The sequence below is a fragment of the Uranotaenia lowii genome, chromosome 1 (genome assembly GCF_029784155.1).
Source record: "Uranotaenia lowii strain MFRU-FL chromosome 1, ASM2978415v1, whole genome shotgun sequence".
Classification (NCBI taxonomy): Eukaryota; Metazoa; Arthropoda; class Insecta; order Diptera; family Culicidae; genus Uranotaenia; species Uranotaenia lowii.
The window spans coordinates 63545016-63569198 of NC_073691.1; the positions used below are offsets into that span (position 1 = coordinate 63545016).

General features: G+C 37.8%; 1 long non-coding RNA gene across 1 annotated transcript in view; it reads left to right on the forward strand.

The window, feature by feature from the left end:
• LOC129738679 (uncharacterized) overlaps positions 1-24183 on the forward strand; it is a 64478-nt gene that overhangs the window by 31603 nt on the left and 8692 nt on the right. Inside the window, exon 2 of the long non-coding RNA XR_008735591.1 lies at positions 22777-23047. This is a non-coding gene — a long non-coding RNA (uncharacterized LOC129738679). The remainder of the gene's footprint in view (positions 1-22776; positions 23048-24183) is intronic.

A 24183-nucleotide genomic window follows, 5' to 3' on the forward strand; every position in this document is an offset into this window, starting at 1 on the left:
AATGCGGCTTCCGAGCCGTCGTCAATGTTTCCTTGTACTGCTTGATAACACGCCATACGGTATTTCTGGGCATTTTAAGCTGTTTAGCTAGCTTCGATGCCGACAACAATGGATTTTCAAGAAAACTGTGCACAATTTGATCTCTCCGTTCGGCTTCCATGGCTGTTGTTTACAAAATGCTATCGTTTGGTGTTATGACATAAATACATGGTGAAAGGTAATGAATTTCCCGACACGTGGATGAAAAAAGTTTCCAAATCCGTCCACTAGGAGCGCCACAATGAGCAAAAGAATTTGTTCCAATATTAAATGAAGCAGACTTTAAGTAGACTCAGTGTTCCTTAAGGTATCAACTTAGGCCCTTTATTCGATACCAAATTATTTAAAGGGTGATACGGTCAAAATTTGGTCAATATCAACTTGACGTATTTCTTTCAATTTTGCATTTAAAAAACCTGAACACCCCTCATTTTGAAGGTGTGTGTGTAGAATGTTGCTCCTAATTTGATTTCGGAATTCACTCTTCAGTTGTCAAAATACCGGCCAAGGAAAAAGAGCAGCGTATCAAAATTTTGCTCGCGCATCGCGAAAATCCGAGCTACTCGCACGCAAAGGTGGCAAAATCGCTAAAAGTTTCCAAATCAACCGTTACAAATGTAATTAAAGTGTTTGGGGAACGTTTGTCGACAGCCAGGAAGTCTGGATCGGGGGGAAATCAAAAACCGAAAGCCGCTGAGACGACAAAGAGAGTTGCCGGTAGTTTCAAGCGAAACCCTAACCCCTCGCTCCGAGATGCCGCAAATAAGCTGGGTGTATCGTCTACAACCGTGCATCGAGCCAAAAAACGAGCCAGACTATCGACTTACAAGAAGGTAGTGACTCCAATCGCGATGATAAACAAAATACGACGGCCAAAGCGCGATCCCAGAGGCTGTACACGACGATGCTGACGAAGTTTGACTACGTGGTAATGGACGACGAAACCTATGTCAAAGGCGACTACAAGCAGCTTCCGGGACAGGAATTTTATACGGCAAAAGGAAGGGAAAAGGTAGCAGATATTTTCAAGCTTATGAAACTCTCAAAGTTCGCGAAGAAATATCTGGTTTGGCAAGCCATCTATACCTGTGGCTTGAAAAGCAGCATTTTCATAGCTTCCGGGACTGTCAACCAAGAAATTTACGTGAAAGAGTGTTTGAATAAACGTCTGCTGCCTTTCCTGAAGAAACACGGTTGTTCCGTACTGTTTTGGCCGGATTTGGCATCTTGCCATTACGGTAAAAAGGCCATGGAGTGGTACGCCGCCAACAACGTGCAGGTGGTTCCCGAGGAGAAGAACCCTCCCAACACGCCAGAGCTCCGCCCAATTGAGAAATACTGGGCTATAATTGTCAAGCGGAACCTAAAGAAGACCAAAAAACTGCTGAGGACGAGCAGCAGTTTAAGGCAAATTGGCTTTCTGCGGCGAAGAAGGTGGACAAGGTGGCTGTACAAAATCTGATGGCAGGGGTTAAGCGTAAGGCCCGGCAATTCGGATTTGGAAAAGCGGAAGCCTAACTGAATATTTTTGCTGAATTTTATACTAATTAAACTTGAAAAAGAAATTTTATTTGATTTCTTAAATTAACGATTTCACCGATTTACACGCGTTTTCCCTTGACCAAATTTTGACCGTATCACCCTTTAAGTATTCGACACTTTCAGTGTTCTGTTCTATAGTGTTCTGTTAAAATTATTGTTTTAGCATATTCTCTCCTTTCTACGGAAGAAGAGTTGGGTATAGGAAATGTCATGCCCTTAGACGGAGAACATTTTCTAAAAACTATTCACATAAAAATGTGCAATTATCACTTACTACTTATAGTTACTGTAAATTGAAATAATAGCAATGATATGTGTGTGTCGAATACTTTTGTTCATCAGTGTAAGCATTTATTTTCTCTTTTATAGCGTTATAATAATAGATTTATGGACGTATTTCAGTGTTTTCTTGTATTTCGCCTAAAAATATCTTCTGTTTATGGTAGTTGCATTTGAAACCGTTTTTGTTGCTCAACCTCATGTATTTTTACAAAGTGAAATATCGTTATCCTTGCTATCTTCCAAAATGTTCTCAAATCGCGATACCCTTTCGTAGTACTATTTCAAACCTTTTTTCTTGCTATTTTATCTCAACCTGCCCTCATTACACATCAGCTAATAAATAATTCCTGTATCTGATTTTCGCTACGGGACGACGAAAGGTGAAGTTAACGACAACGGTGGGACCATTATTCGAAATTCAAAGTAATTGCTGCTACGGTTTTCCTGGATGGTCGCCGATCCTTTCCAATTTAGAAATTTTGAAAATTTTAACCTGAATCCGAATCGAACGAGGAGACGGAAACGGTTCCGTGAAATCGGTCCCGTAGCTGCTGAACAAGATTCCTGTAACCGTCTTTAGTGCCAAGACGTGTAATGTCCTCTTTTCGCCCGGATCGTTGTGGAAGTTTTGGGATTAGATATTTCCAACGCGTGGCCATATCCGTCGTGTGCTGGGACATTTTGAAAGTGAGAATCAAGCTCAGGAGGGACCGTCCTCAAACAGAGCGCATTCATCTTCATAGTGTTAAAGATTCCCGATTGTCAAATTCAAATAATGAAGCTCCAAAATTCTAGAGTTGTCAACTATTCAGTATCTTCTAAAGTTTCATCGCTATTTTTTTAAGTGAAAAACGTAGGCTAGGGACGGCCCTTTTGACGTTTACTGGGTCGAGCAGGACGACAGCCAGCCAGGTTGTGAAAATAAACTTCTGGCTCCTTAGTGGAGCTTGCCTTCTTGGGGATGAGACGAGCTTGACAACTTTATTTAACGAGGGGTGATAAATGGCGTGATGTTGGGCGGGATAAAGTCCTTTTAGATGCTGAAGCGCTCAGTACTCATGAATTTATTCGTGCGAATACCCACATCCACCTAGTGAAACAAACATCATGACGGCATGGCATGGCAGGGAGCAGACTGAATCGTGTTTGTTCATGGGCCGGAAGTAATAGGAAGAAAAATTACTGCATTTACTTGGCGGAGGTAAACGAAGAGAGGCTATTACCGTCGTCCTCCGGTCGTCAGGCTGCTACCATGTTGGTTGCTGCCGGTAATGGACTGACTGGAATTACAAATCGTTTATAATTTCGTGGAAGTGTGAGTGTATCGATTGGATGCCTAATGCGGAGTCGTTCATATTTGGGCTCAATTCCAATTGCATTACTTTTGATTCCATTCCTTTGGTCTTGACTTGATCCGACAGCACGCAAAGGTTGTCCATCAAAATTGAAAAGTCAATGGAAGGTTTGTGTTTATTTTTATATGCATGACTAACATTGCTCGCCGTTAAAAAACGGGCACAATAAACTCATTCAATTGGTAGCAAATCTTCAAGCACCGCAATGTATTTTTTATTATTTTACTCCGCTGGCAACGATATAGAGACGTAAACTCGGAGTCGATAAATCTGTCAGTTTTTACTTTTTTCCTTCTATCTTGTTTGCATCGACTAATGCATCGTTCGATTCAAGAGGTTACAAATTGAATGAAGAGAACTCATAAATGCCCTGCCTGAAATAACACTACTACCAACGCTTGAAACCCGTCTCAGGCACTACACATTTCAATGTTGTCACCAATCTATGACGCCTTATTTGACGCGACTTCAATGTGCTAAATGTCGAGATTGCTCCAGCCAAGAGTGTGTCATTAGCCGGGAATGTGGATCGTTAATCATTCACTTGAGATCTCCGTGCGGACGCGAGTAGAAGTTTCAGTAATGGAAATAACTCTTACCGAAAGGTATGACTTTCAAAAAATAGCGGAGTTTTAACCTATTTTGTAACTTGAGCGATTAAAATGTTTATATCCTGGTTCTACTAAGCTTTCTCTGGAAATATTCGTAAGATGATTCAGAATTTTCTTGAAATGCCTCTGCTGCTGATTTGTTTTTTTTAATAACACATTTTTTCTTCCTCTTTAGTATTGCAGATTAAAATTTTTTGTAATTATAGTTAAACATCTTCTTTATCTTTCATCTTTTTACCTCCGTCCATTCTTTCTTTCGTCTAGTATTGATTAACCAGTAATGATTTGATTTTTGTACTTGTGTTGCTGAACTTCATTTTTATCGGAGCCTGAACAATCCCAAATCATGCTTTGCAACAGCCTTTCTCATCTAAGCTACCACTTTATTCGCCAAACCCAATACAATCACAGGGTGGCCAGCAAACCGGGAAAAAACCTACAAAATCCTTAAATTCCTTCATTTTATCATGGCGAAACTTTTTCTCTGAAGCTTTACAATCCATAGTCGTTTATTTCAGGATTGTGAAGCAAGAGCAGGGTCGGGTCGAGATAAATGCCGAGAGAAAAGTCGGGAATTTTAATTTAAAAAAATAGATTTTTAAACTCAACGCATACATTTGTCAAGCAATGAATCGTCGTTGTACACTGCAGTGAAGGTAAAAAAAAGTTTTTAAATTAAATTAAAATTTTACAACTGTTAAGTTTTGAAACGTTAAGTCTTGGTAGTTAACTTTCATAGTATTTAGACTTTCATAAAAGATTCTGTACCGAATATCTGGAATAATAGACCCTTAAAACTTGAATGAAAAATAAAATGAAAGGAATTACAAAAAAAACTCCATATTCTGCAACTTTTTAGTTCTGATGTGAATTCATTCGTTGAAATCAGACAGTATTCGATTGAATCCACATCTCGAAAACTAAGATTTAGCTAAGTTTAACATCTATCTGATATCTAGAATTATTATACATTAATTCAAAATTGATGATGTTCGAATCTGCATCAATAGCTTATTTTTTTGTTTCAGGAAAAACATGTTATGTTGAAACGAAACTTGTAAAATTTAGCAGAAATCTAACAAACACATTTAAACTGGGAGAGTTCTTTTGAAGAGTCTGACAGAAAAATTCGAATTAATTTGGTGGGATTTTAATAGAACGTTAAAAGAGATATATAAATTCAGTTATTCATTCTAACTCGGTCATTTAATTTTCTTGAAAGCTATTTATTACAAATATCTTATGATAAAATCCTGTTTTAAAATAAATTGAACAATAAACTTTTTTTTTTGACGTGACCTAACTTATTTTCAGTTGTTTTCAATTGAGGTTACGGTATCTTTATCCAAATTCAAAAATAATCATAACCATAATTCAAGTTTGTGATTGTAAAATATTTTAAAATATCTTCACTACAAAATTTTGTAGTACATTTTTAGTACAAATGGTCAAAAACTATCAAAATATAAGTTCAAAAATCAATCATCAAATTTTTGACAAACGACATAACTTCGAAGTACTTATCTTATTTAGTTTCGAAAATATTTTCTTCTAATTCAGTTCAATTTTAACTTTTGAAAATCGGGAATTTCCCCATGCTGAAATATACCGAAAACAAAAAAAAATAAGATGCCACCATTTAATTTGGGTAGTTGGTAAACGCACAGAAGACAGAAGGTGTAAAAAACTACCAAGTTTTTGTGTGATTCCAGTATATTTTTCAATAAAACCAGTAGAATTTATAAAGTCGAATAAAATTGCAATTTTGAGATAGGACTGAAAATTCAGACTAAGAATTCATATGTATATATAAAATCTCAATCGGGATAACCGGGAAAAATCGGGAATTCGAAAATGGAAACTCGATGGCCACCCTGCAATCACAAACTACTCTAAGTAATTGCATTGGATATGTTTTGTGCATTTCTAGCCACGCCATCTTTTTAAACCACAGCCGGAACAATTTCAAAACAATCTTAACAACAGATTTTCCAATCTGTGTTATTCCATTCAGGGTAGCTACAGAACCGGGAAAATCGGGAACTGAAAATCGTACCGGGAAAACCGGGAATTCAGATCCAAAACCCGGGAAAAATACACAAGGAAGTCGAAATTAATTTTTGGTTCCAAGATCAGGGATTCAACCCAAAATGCGGAATTAAAAACATTAATTTAATTTTCCGAGTCAGAATTCAACAGATCCAAAAAAATTTTGGGAGAAGATAATAAGTTTTGAAATTCAAAACTCATTTGATTTTGCTTCAATTACTCTAAATTGAAAAAAAAAATTAACGGAACTCAGAGTTCAAAACTGTCCCAAAAAAAAGGGAATTAAAATTCAAAAAGTCACTTAAAATTGTCATTAGAATTATTAAAAAAAATCAATCTATTATATGAAAACAAATGACTCAAAGGTAAATTTTGAACTCAGAACTCTTTATTGCAAACATCATCTTGACGAACTGTGTCTTTTTAGTAGCTTCAAAACAACAAAATAGAAACTTTCTGTCATCAAGGGTCTGGAACTATTTTTTAAAGTTAAGCTTAGAAATTCACTTTTTTTATGCAAATTAGTGGTCTTTATTTATACAGAAAATTCCGAATTACAATTTTCAAAGCTTGAGAATGTTACGATTTCTTTAAGAATTAAGAAAAATTTAGAATTTACAAAAGCTTTTTAATTTGGGTGTGTTTTTGTGTAGATTGAAAGAAATGGTTTAATTAAATCTTAAATATGTTACAATTATTCAACAATGCATTGTATCTCTTTCACAATATATATTCGAGTTTTGAGTAAAGTATTTAAAAAAAAATGTTTTTAAATGTTGAAAAATAAAAGGGTTTGTTTCATTACACAGTGCAACACTTAAAATGGAAACAAACTCTTTCATGTGAAAACATGGGAAAAAATCAGGATAATTCTGATGTTTTGGAAACTAAAATATTTTTAGGTGTATAAAAAAAACGTAAACTTTTCTTAATTTTTTTTAGCAAAGTTATAGATAAAGATAACAACTACTAAAATGTAGTGTATTTTTTTTGAAAAAAACACCTTAGTTCAGGCCTGAAAATCATAAAAAGCTTCAAAATTTACAAGTTTTCGGTAATTTCTTTCACTTTTTAGAATGTTTGAACCAAAAGATGAAGTTCATATGACTTTGTTTGTTCAAAAATATGTGTTTTTTTATCTAGTTTCACAAGTTTATTGAAGACATGAATACAAATTTTTTCAATACTACAGAAATTTGAAATTTATTTTAAGATTCGGAAATGAAATTTTTCTTAAAAAATTTCTATACAAAGCCTGATCGGCCATTTTCATAAACGTGAACCTATCTGACCTTGTGTTTAATGCCTTCAAGTATCATAATTTTTTTAAATGTTTTCAGACATAAAAAGAGATGAAGATATAAAGAACTGGATCTATTTAGCTCATCCAATTACTGAAATATGAAGTACCGAAATTTATTCTATAAACTCCTCATAATAAAAATATTTCTGTGTTCGTATTTTGATAAAATTTGTGAATTTGAAAAGAGATGAATGAAATGGTACGCAAAACTTCGACCACTTGAGTTTTCGTAATAATTTATATGTAGGAATCTTATTTAAATTTTGGATCTACAATATCATTTCAAAATTATAAGCAGGGCTTTCAAAAGTCAATGAATAAAACAACAGAAACATAGGAACTGGGGACTAAAATATTATTAAATAAAAAAATTCTCACGAACCACCAGGTAAAATTTTAACAATTTTGTATTCGTGTCTTTAATAAACTTGTGAATCTATATAAAATACACAAATGTTTGAACAAACAGAGTCGTATGAAATTTTTCAATTGGTTCAAACATTCTGAAATGTCAAAGAAATGACCAGAAACATATAAATTTTTAAGCTTGTTTAAAATTTTGAGACTCTGGATAAAGTTTTTTTTAATAAGTTTATTCTACATTTTAGTGGTGGTAGTAGTTCTAGTTCTTATCATTAAACATTGCTAAAGGAGCTGTAGAAAAATTCCGAATGGTAACGATCTGGGAGGCCATATAAAAAATATTATATTTTCGGAACATCAGAAATGTTCAGTTTTTTGTGTAAAAATTCTTAAGTATCAAAAAGTAACTTTTTGATGAGACTGGAAAAAATCCTCTAGAAAGTTTGTTTCTTGTGTATTTTAAAACAAACAAAAAGCGAGATCCATCAAATGACCGCGAAAATTTCTCATATTGCGGATACAATACGAGAATTCTCGTTTTCTTGGTTGCCGCGAGTGTGCTCAACTTGGGGGCATAACTAGATTGTTAAAAATCCAGTAATGAAACAATATTCTACAAAATAAAACACAACACTTTAGGTATCTAAAAAAAATAGATTTCTATTTGGTTCTGTGGTTTCTGAGATACAGCATGCCAAACTTCAGCATTTTCAACTAAGATTTCATCGTGGTCTCTAATGTCTTACCAAAGGAAAAAATAACATTATTGCATTAGAATTGAATGTTTTGACTTTTTTTTCTCTTGCTCGATAAAACAAGGCCAAAAAATATCCATTTTTCCGTGTTGACAAGAGACTGAAGTTAGGGCGCTGTATCCAAATACGCAACTTGTTTTTTTTTCTACGTTTTTGATAATCATAGTTTAACTTTTGAAAAAGAGTAATAATGCATCTAAAATTTATTTTTAGAACACGACTCAATTCGAATGTTTTAGACCAATGATCAACTTATGAGACTTTTCACGATATTCAGAAATAAATTTTTAATCAAAATGAATCGCAGATATTTTTTAAATCATAAATCAAATCGATTCGATTCGCATTCTTCAACAAATTGTTAATGGAATTACAACCTCCGATAACAAGCCACATAAATGTTCTCCAGTGATGTCAGTTAAAATTAAATTTTTTCTATTAAATTTTCTAAAACTTGTGGATTTTTTTTTTGCAAGCATAATTTCTCTGGAATTAGAATATTTAGTTAGGGGAAGTCTTTTACCAAATGGAGGTTAATTAACATATTCAAAATCAGTTTTTGTTTTTATAGGATTGTTATTTTGTTTTTAATTTAGGTGTCAGTTAATTATAATTATAAACTTTCGATTTCACTAAGAAAATTGTAATTTTTAAATTTTAATACACAATATCCCTAATACTGGAGGTTTTATAACAATGCTTCGTGAAATGATGCAAAAGCAATGTTTGGTTGATGGTTTAAAAAACTCCTTCAGCAATATATTGAAATAATTAAATTGTTTTTTTTTATGTATTGGCTTTAGTAAACTTCAGTTATAACACACTTGGTATAGGTAAAAGGTTAGTTTATAAGTATAAAATATTAAAAATTATTAAATTCCACATTTGAAATTTTTTGTTTCTTCCCATGGCCATAGGCGACTGATTGGTTGAAAAGTCCTGTTTTATGCACCATTTTTTTGTGGGCATAATTTAAACACATCCATTATAGTTTCGTTAACCCCAGCCACGAAGAGCCACGTTACTATTTTGTGGAGGATGTTTTCTTAATCAAATGTAAAAAATGTGAATAAAGCCATAAAATAGAATATAGTTTCTCTAAATGTTCAATGATACGAGTGTGATAAAGCAGCAAAATCAATGGAATAAGTTGAAAATTTTGGCCACCCTGTCAATTCCAGATACTCCGTTTTTAACTGAAACTAGGGCAATCCCAAAACAATCCAAACAGCAATTTTTACAATTTGTGCTTTTCTTGTCACTCCGTATCATTTACCGGAGCCGGATCAATCTCAGAACAGTTTTTGAAAAAGCTATTCCAATCTGTGCTTTTCTTGTCACTCTGTATCATTTACCGAAGCCGGATCAATCCCAGAACAGTTTTTGAAAAAGCTATTCCAATCTGTGCTATTCCAGCCACTCCGTGGAAGCCAAGATGGACGTGTGGGTTATTTTTTTGCCACAACCGCGGCGTTGCCGTAAACCCAAGGTGGTTACAATACATACATACACGCTCCTTTTTTCAAACACAAAATTAAGTTGTTTTGGTTCAAAACTGCACTTCAGTGGCAGCCCTCAACTTTGAGTTCGACTGGGCAATCGCAAACCTTTGTTCTGATAGGCATACTCAAAAAAAAGTTTGGTAGCCGAATTCAAATTTATCCTTTTTATTCGAGGGCTGTTTATTTTCGGTAATTGGAGGATGGTTAAATTTTTTTGTAATCGGATGTTGCTGTTCCGGTACATATTACAATTACAGAGCGACGGAAAGTTTTGACACTCCAAGTCAAAACTACAAATGAAACTTCCGGATGTTACTTCCTACGGGAAGTAAATAACATTCAGAAGTTTCCGGATATTCCAAGCAGCTCACCATATGATGACAATGACGGACAAATGTTCACGCTGACAACGGCGGATCTTCCATTATGTATGACATTCCTTCATAGTCTTCTAGTAATTGTTCTGGAACGACAAAATTTTGCGACGTGTTCGTTCGCAGTTTGCGACTGTTCCGGTTCGAAGTGAACTCGCTAAGTGTTTTCAGCCTTACAAAGAGACTTCAATTTTCAGTTCATAAGGTCGAACTCAGCTTTGTTCACGCGCCGAAGGAAAAAATTGGAACAATCTCAAAAACAATATTAGCTACAGCTTTTCAAAACTGTGCTTTTCCAGTTATTTGATTGTATGTATCGCTTTTCCTGACACTCCGTCTAATTTATACGAGCTGGAACAAACTGAAAAGAGTATTTGTAACAGCCTTTCCTATCTGAGCTGAAACAATCGTTGCTTACCAATAGTTGCTTTTCCAGCAACTCCGTATCATTTACTGGAGCCAGAGTCTTTTTTGCCGGAGCATCAGCCTTTCCAATATGTGCTTTTCTCCACTCTTATCAAATTTATGGGAGCCAGAACTCTTCTCGGAAACAATCTCGGAACAGCACAGTTTTAGGAATAAATATTGTCGTACCTGAGATCCTTCCGGATTCCAATAAAAAAAATCTTAACACATCTATTGCTCTCAAGAACACTCGAATAGCTGTCTTGTTTTTTTTTGTTGATTTTTTTTTAAGTTTCATTTTAACCGGATTTTTTTTTTGCAAACGTGGCCGGCTGAGTCCAAATCCTTGGTTTATAGTTCTTCTATGGTCTAGAATCATCTCAGATGATACGCTTAAAAATGGGACAAAAACGTGGTCGAGTACTTCGATAATAATCAACTATTTTTGCTAAATAGATTCTGAAATATAAAGGAGAAGAACTTTTACAGGATAAGCAGGTTAAGAAAGATTCTTGTACCGGATCCCAACTTACATATCCTAAATATTACATGCGATTGAAGGTAAAATTTTCTTTTAAATAATAAACATGGCAATCCTTTGTAATTCTTTGGTCAATACCTTCGTAATGTGCCAGCAACATAAATTCGGGTTTATTATTGTTCACAAAGCCATTAAGGGCAGCTAAACGAGCATTCTCGCAGCTCACTTTCAATTGAATCTTATATGACACGGTAAGATTAGGGTAACATTTAGAAGAATGAAAGAGAGAAACAAAAACCGAACCACCATAAACTCCACTTACATAACTTCTGGAGTGAAACTTCCAGCCCAGATTTCCACCCGTGGCAAACACCTGGTGGGTATGAAAATTTTGACAGAGAACGAAAAAAATATGAATAATTCACTTTCCCGTCCCGCGACACGGTTTGGTCCTTTCGTTGTTTCCGGCCGAATTGTGCCATTCAAATTCGGGATTTGTTATTGCCGGCGCGCTTTGCGAACTTCAACTGGCTTCCCATTCCTTTTTTGTCGTCGTCCTCAACAAAAGTAGCACTCCCCAGAATCGCTTTCCAGTCAGCCAGTCGAACCCCCATGGGGTGGTGGAGGGCTGAATTTTCGACGAGTTTTCTTCCGATGCGAGGGAGTTGATATAAACGAAAACACTGCCGGAAGACGACGAGGCGGGAGTTTGTTTAGTGGAATTAATGAATATTCCATTACCAAGCCAAGGATCCATCCCGGGATGGTGAGGAACAAATCCATTTTGCCCCACCAATGCCAACAACAACCTTCCGTCTTGCTTCCTTCCGGTTTGTCGTCTGCCGAAGGTAGGTACGATTTCCGGAAGAAAAAAGATCCCGGAGTCTAGTCCTTTAAGGGATGTTTTTTCGTGTTGTAAAAGGTAGAATTTTGCGATTTCTCAGAACGTGACGGTCGGCCCGTCAATGGAGCTAATATGAGGGAATATCCGTCGAATCAAATTGAACCCGCAGGGTATGCAGCAATTGGCGTGTTGTGAAATTCTACATCCGAGTACCGCAAAAAGAGAAGGAAGGTGGAGAAACTGGAGCCCACCCCGGATTCAGACTGAGAAATGTAGTACTCTTTTGGTATCCAGAAGAAAAAAAAGTAGGAAACCGACCCAAAATGAGTCATAAACTGCCAGCTAGCGTTCAGAGATTAAATAGCAGCAGGCAAACCTGTTGGGATTCACAGCAACCAACCTAGTAGGGTACGAATGTGGGCACACGATGACGTAGAGGGAATTTAAGGACAAGGGAGTTCTCGGTTGACTTTTTTTTATACTTCTCAGGAGGTGTGGTGGCGTCAGCGCTGTCAATCAAATTTTCTTGCGACACAGGAAAACTGCTGGTTCATCAAGTGCCATGCTGGTTTTCTGGCAGGGAAAGGTTGGGACTGAGTAATTGCTTTTTGTCTTGCCGTGTTTGTTTAGGAACGGAATAAGAAAAAGAGCAAATCTGACCGAGAGCTTAGAAAGGACGCTTTTTATGCATTTCACCAAGTGAACTGTTGCAATCCAATTCTTGATGTGTTCTGATTTGAGTTTTATTAGACATTTTACAGAAAAAATGCTGAAGTATTTATGAATCATTCATCTGTCATAGAACGGTATATGTGCAAATTCCATCAAATTTTTAATATCCTTATCTTCATTTTATTTAAATTTCTTTTTTTTATTTTAATCTTGAGATGTTAGATGATACTCGCAATATTTAGTACATTTTAGGGCTTTGCTCTTCTACGGATATATCTTTCATTTTTACTTCCTTATGATACCTTAACTTGATCTATCCTTATTTTTAAGTTTATTTTATGGGATCGAATGCACTCTATGACAGTGAAGACTCCCTATTCCGACTTGTCGCAATCTCCAACTCCTTTGCATTATCCATTGGACCTCAACGCTGGCCGCATACCAAGTTTTGGTGTCATCGCATCGTCATCTTCTGCAATACGTTTTCGGCTATCGTGTCTAGTCCGCACCCAGCGAATATTGTGGCACGTGCATCTTCAAATGAACACCACGTGTTTGAGTGTTTCATCCACTTCACCGGGTACTCTTGCCACTCTGCCGGCAAGACAACATGTCCTCCCCCAGCAAATATTTTTGTAGCTATATTCTTCTGCTTTTTACAAACGTTCCATATACATCATAGAATGATGGTATGAAAATTGAAAAAAAAACAGCACTTACCTATCAAAGTTAAGGCAATATGCATAAATAAATTTCTAAAGCGACGAAAACTACACCGATTGGGCGTTATCAAACACCTTATTTGTACCTATCGTCAGTCTTCCGAAAATCAATCAAAACAAACACTCAGGATGCGTTTCCTGTTGGAAACATTCAGATTGTATAATGGGATAGCGCCTCTCGCAACTGCTTCGCCTGGCTGGTATGCAATCTCGATCAGCGCTCCTATCAGCTATGCAAACCGAGTCGCATCATTCAGAATCATCGGTTTAGCAAACATCGCATATCGGAGATGATTGAGATACAAACTGATCCATTCTGAATGTAGCTCACTCAGTATCTGCCTGAATTATATGAAATTCAAAATTATTTTTTGCAGGACGAGAAAAATCAAACAGTTGTGCGGGACACCATAAATTCTCAGTAGTTTTAACGTGACGGACGACAGTTTAATAAGAGAACTTGTAAAATTTGAAAAACATGGCGAAAGTGAACATCTTTCCCTCACAAACACAACTTCAATTTGATTTTGATCATACTGATGTTAAAAAACGTTATAACAACAAATAAATTTATTAATTTGCTATATATCAAATCAAACAAAATACGCTAATGATCGGCTTCATGTATCACTCACTCACTGCCTGATCCATTCACTCCTGATCGAAGACCAACAAGATTCGCCATATGCATTGCGCATTGGTGAGATTCCAATTTGATGATGGTGCTGCACTGTTTTGACAGCAAGCATCGTACGAGGTGATCTGTATTTTAGCGATGAATTGAACGATCGATGATCGGGTAGGTCCAGTAGCAATCAATAACGAAACCTGACCGTTGTACGTTCAGCTGCGAAGTGCAATCAGAAACATTCATTGAAAATGAGTGATATTCGGAACACTGCCTATCGTAATAATGCAAGAGAGCACAAAATTTAGCTCTCATAGCCTTCAAATCGTTACCAGCGACAATATTTCCCAGTTCTCTCATTGCTCAATATTACTCAATTCCCATCAAATTTTCAGCCATCAGCACTGCTGGTTGCAGAGAGAACATGACGATGATTTTCTCACTTAAAGCTCGCGTGGGAGCAAAATCATTTCAAAATTTACAAACATGGCGGGCTTTCTATCAAATCCGATTTAAACTGACTTCAGACGACAATTTATACGATCTTTTCACTATGCAGTTTGAATTGCGATTCGCAACATCATTGTAAACGACTCAAGGTATCATTTCTGAAACGATTTCATGTTTTCTGGGCCTCAGAGCACCCATGACCAGTCAGGAACTGTCTACCAATCCATTACCAGGCGTTCGGGATCAAACGATGATCCATCTTTCTCGCTCCCCGCAGATTTTGCCAATTGGTTATAGATATCTAGCTTACTTTCTGATTTTGGTCGTGTCCCTTTTTCAATAGCAACAAGTGTTCTTCATCAACATATCGCGGAATAGGCGATTCGATACCCAAGCTGCCGAATATTTGCTGGTCTCACTGTTCATCTGGGTCCGCTTCTAGGCTGTCTCTCTATGTCGAAGGATTTACCACACTCGTAATTACTTGCCGCTCGGAGCATTGCATCCCCGTAATGGTCATACTCGATATGGCTTCTAACGCGGCATCCATTAATTACGTAACGCAAAAAATGCACTTTTTTAGCCCCTCTTCCCCGTATGTTGAGAGTTCGATATTCGAACCTCTGCTTTGGAATTGCCATGTATAACGAGGCGATAACGCTGAAACTACCTGCATGCGCTAGGATAGTTGGATTTGAGGATGATATCGTGCCCTTCATTACCGTCGAAACCATCCAGGAGGTAGATTATTATTTATTTACATAGTATACCGTCTCACGACATAACTTGACGAACATAATTCCTATAATTCACTCGGTCCATGGCAACCGTTCTCCAATTTCTCGGGCACCCCACGTTCGCCAGATCACGCTCCACTTGGTCTAACCACCTCGCTCGTTGTGCCCCCGCTCGTCTTGTTCCTACCGGATTCGTAGCAAACACCTGTTTTGCAGGACAGTCGTACGGCATTCTCGCAACATGTCTCGCCCAGCGGCCAGCCTTCACCACCTTCTGGATACTGGGTTCGCCGTAGAGTCGCGCGAGCTCATGGTTCATTTTTCGCCTCCACACTCCGTTCTCCTGAACGCCGCCAAAGATGGTTCTTAACACTCGTCGCTCGAATACTCCGAGTGTACGCAGGTCTTCCTCGAGCAATATCCATGTCTCGTGCCCGTAGAGAGCAACCGGTCTAAGTCTGTGTCAGCTTATAATAATTCTGTATTAGGGGAAATGGGCCCGAGGGTGTCTGATTTGTCAGAAATAAAAAATCGTTCAATATTTTCTCAGAATTTAAGAATAAACTTCTGCACTTCAATAATAATTAGGCCACCTGAGATTGTGTCAGAATTTCGTTAGTTTTGGACAAATTTGGTTCAAGTTTGTCAGATATTTTCGAAATTGAAGATTGTTTTCTACGGTTTCTCCATTTCGGGTTAAATCGCTGATTTCTTCTCTCTGAATCGTCAGAGTTATTGAAATTTAAGAAGAAGTGAAAAAAATTTCCAGTCAGAATGGCGAAAAACATTCAGTTGAAGCTGTTGCAGAAAAGAGATAGGCAAATAGTTCGAATATTTGGAATACCGTCTGGACCCGAAACCTCAGCGTTCAAGATAGTGCCTATCTGCTTTAGAGTCCATTTGGTAAACTCAAACTTTTGACCCATTCGGCCGAATAATGCAATTGATCTATCGATTTTAGGCAAAACGTCCTTTAATCTGACGACCTTCGGCCGAGTGTCTGAACTCTTGTTGGATCAACAGAAATCCATTTTGACTACCAACTTAGCAGGTATCACGAAAAATTCCGTCAAACGTAAATCATTTGACATATTTTCAAAACTTTAAAAATTGATATGAATATCTTCATATCCAAAACTTAAAACTCAACCCTACATGAATGAAAGTAGAATTAATTTCATTATAACATTCCCTCTCTTTCCCCCGCAACATCGCTTTATTGTTTCTTCCCTGGGCGTTAATTAGTGCCACGCGACGACATGTATGCCCCTTATTGACTTGCACAATTTGACCCTATTTAACTGAGCCGAGCATCAGCTCTTCGCTATAGCTTCTTCTGGCCGCCGGCCGGTTCCTGTGTCGTCAGTTGAAATCAGTTTATCTTTACAAATAAGTCTTTCCAGTACTCGTTCCAATGCTTGAACCTGTGTGGCGGTTTGTATGATGCGAGGGCGTGCTGTACCAAAGACATACATACAAACATAGAGATACGTAACCTAACCTGCCACTACTGCAATTGTACACAATCAGTCGCTTTGTCTATCAGACCAGCAGTGGTAAAGATATGAAAAATTAATAGCTAGAAACCAACTTCGGAGACTCGTGGCATAATACATTTATCTTCCAGACCAACGGGCTGTGGAGACATAAATCTCAATAAACAACCTGTGCCTATGTGTTCGTTTTTTTTTTATGTTTCTGCATATGTGGAGCCCTTGGTCGTTGAAAACGTATGAGTGTCTACCCGAAAAAAACAGATTAGTTTTTGGGGGAGTTTTGCCTTATGCTTCTAAATAATCATGAGACAGGGACTTGTTTAAACACTGTGAAAGGGTAATGTTTGTCAAACTATCCCTTTACCCTGATACTATAATTGCATAATCAAACCGAGAAGATGTAAAATGTACTTGGAACGGAGCTGTACTCTGCCTTTAGTTAGTTCCACTTGAGTCGAAGATGCTTTCACCATGGAAGCGGTAGCATGGGAACAAGGAAAAATTGCTGCATTAATTACGGTCTCAATTTTGCATATTCGACCCAACCATGCTGGCTCTGCTCTGATGGTAAAACGGAGTGATGTCATCGAGGCAAATTCGACCGGTCAATTGCTGCTAGCTGGTAGTAAACACATAAAGTTAGCATATTCGATCTGGTATCGCCTCACTCGCCTGATGGAATATTGTTTTGATGACGAGACTCAAAGAGAAATACTAAAAGATGACGCGTCTAACATGGCTGGAGCCGACACCCATTTGTACACACATACACGCACACGCTTACTAGGTACGTTACTTTGAAGTACCCAAAGCAAGAGCGTATCAAAAATGATGTCGTCACCTTTGCATTGCCGCACCTTAGGAAAACTTTAGCAGCGACAAATATCTGTGACTTCATGGATGTTGTAGGCCTATATCAAACATTGTAGCTACACTATATTCGTCACTTTCGCAAACACGTTTTTCTCTTTCTCAGTTTTGTACGTACACGTGCTACAATATATTCTCAGGAGTTTTATAACTTTAGGAACAAAATGTTTATATTGGGGCTCGAATTTGACTACAGATTTTTTTATGTTTTCTTTAACCTGACTATAAAGTTAATTGTAACTAACAGGCTACGTTTAAGTTGATAATCAATAAATTACAAATATTTAGGGCACCGAAAGTTCCTGAAAACAGTTACTCAGAAGCTTAAAATTTATGTTCTTGAAAAAGCTTTTGGACTCAAAAATTTTATTTTTTACAGTCACTAGTTTCGTGAAAAGCACTTAGATTCGCATCATTTCGCCAAAATACTTACTGTTTCCAGATAAGTTCGCAGAATCGGCACGGCAGCCGATAACGTGGTGCAGGGAATATGTGAAAATGCTAGCGTTTGGATCAGCAATGAATTAGTCTGGATTATGATAACCTTGCAAAGAAGTTGGAGTCTGCAGTAAACCGCGAATGGTATGAGGAGACTCTATACTAATTGTTAGGCTACAAGTGGAATTTAGAGCCTTGAAGGTACATTTGAATGTACGTACACCCATAGGAGAGGTTGCAAAAATCCAATGCCTATTTAGCAAATCTCTGAGCCGAAAATGCACTGAAAAGTGTACTGTACCAAAGATGATATGATTGAAAAAGCACTGCTGGAACTAAATGATGGCTGAACTCTACATTCAAGCGAAACAAGAAAAACTTTTTATGGGATTTTCATCCCATTGGATAATTCTTCACAAAAAAAACTATAGTGAAAATCGAACTCACTGCAACATCTCAATCGGCTTGTCAGTCCGATATCTTACCCAGTGCACCATCTAAGTCGGTTAGCAAACGAAAGTTTATTGTGTAATCCTTCTGCCACCGCTGATTATCAAAAAAACGCACTGCATTGACCGACTGTCGTTTGACCGGTGGTTCATCTTCCTTTGTCTTTGATGGGAAAGGGATGAGAATGGGAAGAGAATGGTGTGGGAACGGAGAAACTCTTCTCTTTTGCCGGCCGGTTCACACGCACAGCTCATCTTGGCTGGTGTTTTCTTTTTGTGGGTTGGAAACAAAGAATGTTTACACAACACTCAGCGCTCGCACATCATTCGAAAATATTCTTACTGCTAAACAATTTTTTCCATCCGGCTTTGTCTGGTGATAAGGATGTGGGATATGTTTTATTTGATTTCTTCCAGACGTATGCAATGCGGTTGTGCTGGAAGGACAATGCCAGTTATTAGAAAGCTTGTTAATGCCGGTCCGGCATAGAATCTAATACCGATAATTCCACCTCCAATGAAGTTCATTATTGGAGGAGAGTCTTGATTCGTGGTTGTACGTTGTATAAGTATCTCTTAGAATCTTTAGAACGACTAGTTTAAAGGGCGAACACGAAATTATTGTGACAATTTCAACAGGGCATAACTTTTTTTACCATTGAGTAAAAAAACAAACAAATTTTGCACACTTTCGCATTGCTGTGTATTGTTTACTTGCTGTCAAACTCGAAGCCGTTTTTTTCGATTCAACGAAAATGAAGGTGAACCAAGGCGAGTCGAGCGAACAAATTCTTTGAAAACACCTGGAATTTCCTGACCTGTCGCACCGGTAGTTGGGATTTTTTTTCTTTTTCCCGGGATTTTATAGTTGGGAAACATGTTGAACATTCACCCTCAACCGTCTCCAAAGTGTTGAAGCGGTTCCAGGAGCGGTTGACGTTGGATGCCTAAAGCAAATCCCAATGTCTCAAGCCATGATTTGGCTAAAAAAAATTGGCATTTTTTTTGTTTCGATTATAGTCGTTTTAACATCTTTATGTCATTCGCGACTTATATCAACGATGCAGTTGGCGGACAAGTCATTGAAAAACTTATCCGGTACGACAGTGATCGATGTTTACTCTAGGGCTCGAACTCACGGACATCGGCCAGGAAGCAACTGACTTGCCAACTGAGCTATATCACAAGCCACTAAAAAGATCGGCATGTCGCAGAACTACGTCCAGGATGCAAAGAAAAGAGCTGGACTATATACATACAAGGTACAGAACTTCCCAAACCGCGATGAACGGCAACAATCGACGGCTAAAACTCGGGCACGGAAGCTCTACGAGAAAAGGCTGACAAAATATGGCTGCTGTGTAATGGATGACGAAACGTATATAAAAGCCGATTTTAAGCAATTTCCGGGGTTGGAGTTTTTCACCGGCAAGAGCAAGTTTGATGTGGACGACAAATTTAAAAAGAAGAAGAAAATGTCGAAGTTCGCCTCCAAATATATCGTTTGGTAGGCCATCTGTTCTTGCGGACTGAGGAGTGAGCTTTTCGTGACAAAGGGCACAGTAAATGGCGAGATCTACAAATCTGAGAAGCGCCATTTGCCATTCTTGCCGCAGCACGGCGAAACTCCGCTATTTCGGCCAGATTTGGCATCATGCCACTATTCTAGAAGTGTCCTAGAGTGGCATGAGGCCAATTTTGTCCATTTTGTTCCAAAAAACGTGAACCCGCTAAACTGTCCGGAGCTTGCCGGTGGAGCAGTACTGGGCAATTATGAAGCTGGAACTTCAGAAGAGCAAGAAGACAGTCAAAGACGAGAAGGACATGTTAACACGTTCGTCGCTACGCTCAGTTTGGTAGTTTTACTAGCTGGGCCCGAAGAAATTCTCGGAGCGAGGAAGAAAAGTGGGAGGACTCCAATATTTGCATCGTGCGGCTAAACTGAGCGGATAAATTTATTAAGAGAGCGTCACACGTTTTTGAAGTGACGTGGCCTCCCAGGAAATACACCTGTCACCCGAATATGGGTCCCAAGGCGACGAACGTGTTAAGAAAATGGAAAAAAAACTGAGAAACTGGTACCGCATGACACTGGAAAGACTTTGATGGAGGGCATCAAGAAAAAATGCGTTCAATTTTACACTCAAGGCTCCATCGATTAACTTTCCTTTTGATTTTTGAAATACATATATGTCTGAAACTACCCTAAAATATTGGTTCGATTCTAAACATTATAAGAAAATTGGCATGACATTTTTGGCGTCGCAATGATTTCACGTTCGCCCTCTAGCTTTTAGAAAACTGATATTTTATGTAATCTCTGATTTTTCTGTCTCTAATTACTGCAGGATGAGGCACAGACCGTGATTGGAGCTAATATTTGGAAGAAACCACCAGTCAGTCCTATCTGTACATTTTCTCTTTGGATAGACTGACAGTTAATATGCACAGTGCACAGAGTTTGAACTCATGTAAAGAAAACAAAATTGGGTCAGTTATCTTGCTCGTCTTTGGATTCGTTAAAGCAGTTAACGTATATTGAACACAAATGTAAAATGATAACCCAGTTATCAATATCAGCTGTGGTCAATTTGATTCCTTAGTGTCAATAATAGCTATAAAAAAACATCAAACAACCTTGGCCACTAATTTCATGGATTTCGTACCTTGACCGGCATTTAGCTGCAGAAAGTGGTGAGAACATTTCTGGCCGGCATCAAAACCCATACGCCAGCAGCGCCCTTACAAATATTCTATAAAAATTCATTGCCAACTAAATTGTCCCGTAAACATACCCATCTCGTGTTCGCATGTTCCTACGTACGTACATATGTATTTCGTTAACACAGTTCAAGAGAGCGTCGAATTTCGGTCAAATTTACGCGTTACATCTTGGCGACGCAGTCATTCGATCGGAATTTTATGTCTTCACCTTACATCCGTTGCCAGACAGGATAAAATATTTTGAGCAAAAAAACTTGAACTCAAGTTCAACATTTCTCTATGCACGAAGCGTATCATGTAGGCATGTAATGCTCAAGGTAGAAATTCTGTAACTGGTCTCTGATGTTTTTTTTTTGCGTGAGAAAACATAGGCGTCATGCCAGACTGTCTCGCTATAGCAGAATGTAAACAAAATTTACTTTTGAGGATTTCTTCGGTTCAAAGCGAATTTGAATCATTTGCTTCGCTTGTAACCCGAAAAAGTTGAAAACTATGCTGAAGTCATTTCGTAGTTTGGTTCCCAGAACTGACCGGGATTGCTAGGCGATGAAATCATCGTCGTCATATCGTGTTTAATGGTTCAAGACTTTGTTCGTCCGCCTTTGGTTTTCCTTTGAACTGCCATAGTGAAGAGATGCTGTTGAAAAGCTATTCGTGAGTGATGACGCGGTAATGACTGTGCTGTCATTTTTTTACTGTCCACATGTTCATCTTACCTAAGCAGGTCGTTCTTAGTTTGTTGGGCGTTGGCTTAACTAGATCGATTGATCTTTTAATTAGATCTGTCCTTTGAAATGCACAATCAAAGACATATTTATCAAATTATAAGCGACTTAGAAGCGATTAATGATTTTACTTAGAAATTGTATATTTTCTCACAACATCTATACACAAAACTTTAATTATTAAGCAGAGTATTTTACTAAGTGTCCAATGTTATTTGGATTATTGTGGACTTCCGAGTTGCGGAACAGCAAAAAAAAAACAACAAATCAAACGTAGCCACATTATTCATTGCAAATAAATAAATATTCCATCACCACCGTTTGACTTTGACGTATGATCTCATTCTCTGTTTCCCGCGTCAATGATGCTGTATATTTTCTAGATTGATCAGTTCGTCATCATCTATGTAAATTACATTAAACCATCAGTTTCTTCGTGAGTAATCTTAATAACACCACACATAAACTTAAGTGTGAGAGCAATTTTTATGGTTATATTTATCTTTAACGAAAATTAATTTGATTATCCCTGAAATCATTTCTAACAAAGTTTAATCTGAGTGATTGTCGTTTTCCACCCTTTATAATTTTGAACTACCTTCCAAGCTACCAAGCAGAAGTGCAATTTAGTTTTGCATAACAAAAAAAAACGGAATCACTGAGTGAACCTTTATTTCCTGTGTCTTGGTCTCGGTAATCGTTTGCTCAAAAGATTGTTGCTCATTGAGCGGGGCATACCAATTGCTGTGGAATCAACACTTCTGAATCCGACCGAAGATTCAAGTTCATTGCTTGTTGACGATAATAATTGAGTGGATGCCTTATATGTATGTAGGTTATGTTTCGCCCGTACGTCGGATGTTATTGCGTGTAGCAGCTTCACACGACAACCATATACGATCAATTTAATTTTATATCCATCGAGTCTAATCAAACGAATTTTTCTCTTTCTATTTTCAGAGTCCTTCTCTTCGAAGATTCGAAACACCTTAGCTAGCAGCTAGAGAATTGTGTAGTGAAGTTTTATTGGGTAGAGTTTTAATGTGTTTGAAAGCTGTGAAGTGTTGCATCGGATAGTTTTAATCTCCCTATAGTTAAGGTGCTATCCAGTTAGTTCCTAAATAAAATCTTGGGAAGAAAAGCAACAGCATTATGTGGACAGTTAGTTGCCGGCGGGCCAGTGGTTTGGCCCTGCTGGTCATCCTCAATGCGGTCATCGTGCACAGTATAAGTAAGTAAATATGTAAATTTGATATTGATTTTATATTACTGGATTCAGATTGCTCATCTATAAAAAAGAAACAAATAATTCCTGGAAAATATTTTCAGTAAAGGTTATTTTTCGCTTCAAAAATGTTCGACCAGATAAAACAGACACTTGACCTAATAATCTTAAACGTACTTGAATACAAAACGAACAAATCCCGAGGATCGACTGGTTTTTTTAATTATACCAAGGTGGTAAATTCCGTTTCCTCTCAGTTTGATAAAGGGTGTCCACGATGAAATTGCCACACACAAAACTGATTCGCAAAATTCGTGTTTTCATCCGATTGCCATAAAATTTTCAGGGATTAAAAAATAACTATTAATCTTCAATACTGATGTTATGAAAATCGCTTGGTACATCTTTGTACCTGAAAATAGTCACATTTTCGTAGGTGATGGAAAGGACTATTAATCTTCATTTTACCATTTTACTCGTATTTTATTCACAGTCCATACGCAAATGCCCGCACCTTGGCCTTAACCCCGGCCATAAGATTCTGCACAACCAGTGAATCAACACTTTTTTGCATGTAAATCCATACTTTCTTCAGTTCCACGACTGTCTTCACTACCTTAGGTCGTTTAAGAAGGTGCTGCTTCATAATCGCCCAGTACTTCTCGATGGGGCGGAACCACTTCAGCACGTCCTTGGAGTAGGCCAAATCCGGCCAGAAGATTGTTGGGACGTTGTGGGCTTTCAGGAGAGGAAGGACATGCTCCGTTAGGCTGAACTTATCCTTATCTGGACAAAACTTCGGCTTAGGTGCAGCTTTTTAGCCACATCCCGAACGAAGGCGTTCGGTGTTGTGCGGAATACTTTTTCCTTCACTTCTGGGCTTCCGATCGATGGTCAATCGTTCCTCGAACCGCTTGATCACTCGCGACACCGAGGAATTCGCGGCTCCCAACGTTTTAGCGATGGAACGATGCGAGAGATCCTTGTTCTCGTGGTGAGGCGCTATGAACTTAATTCACCCAAATTTTTTATTAAATTCTACCCAGCGGTTGAAAATTTAGTTAGAGCAATTTTATAGTGTGGCAATTTCATCGTGGGCACCCTTAACTAAATTTTTTTGACTCGTGGCCTTCATTCGTGGA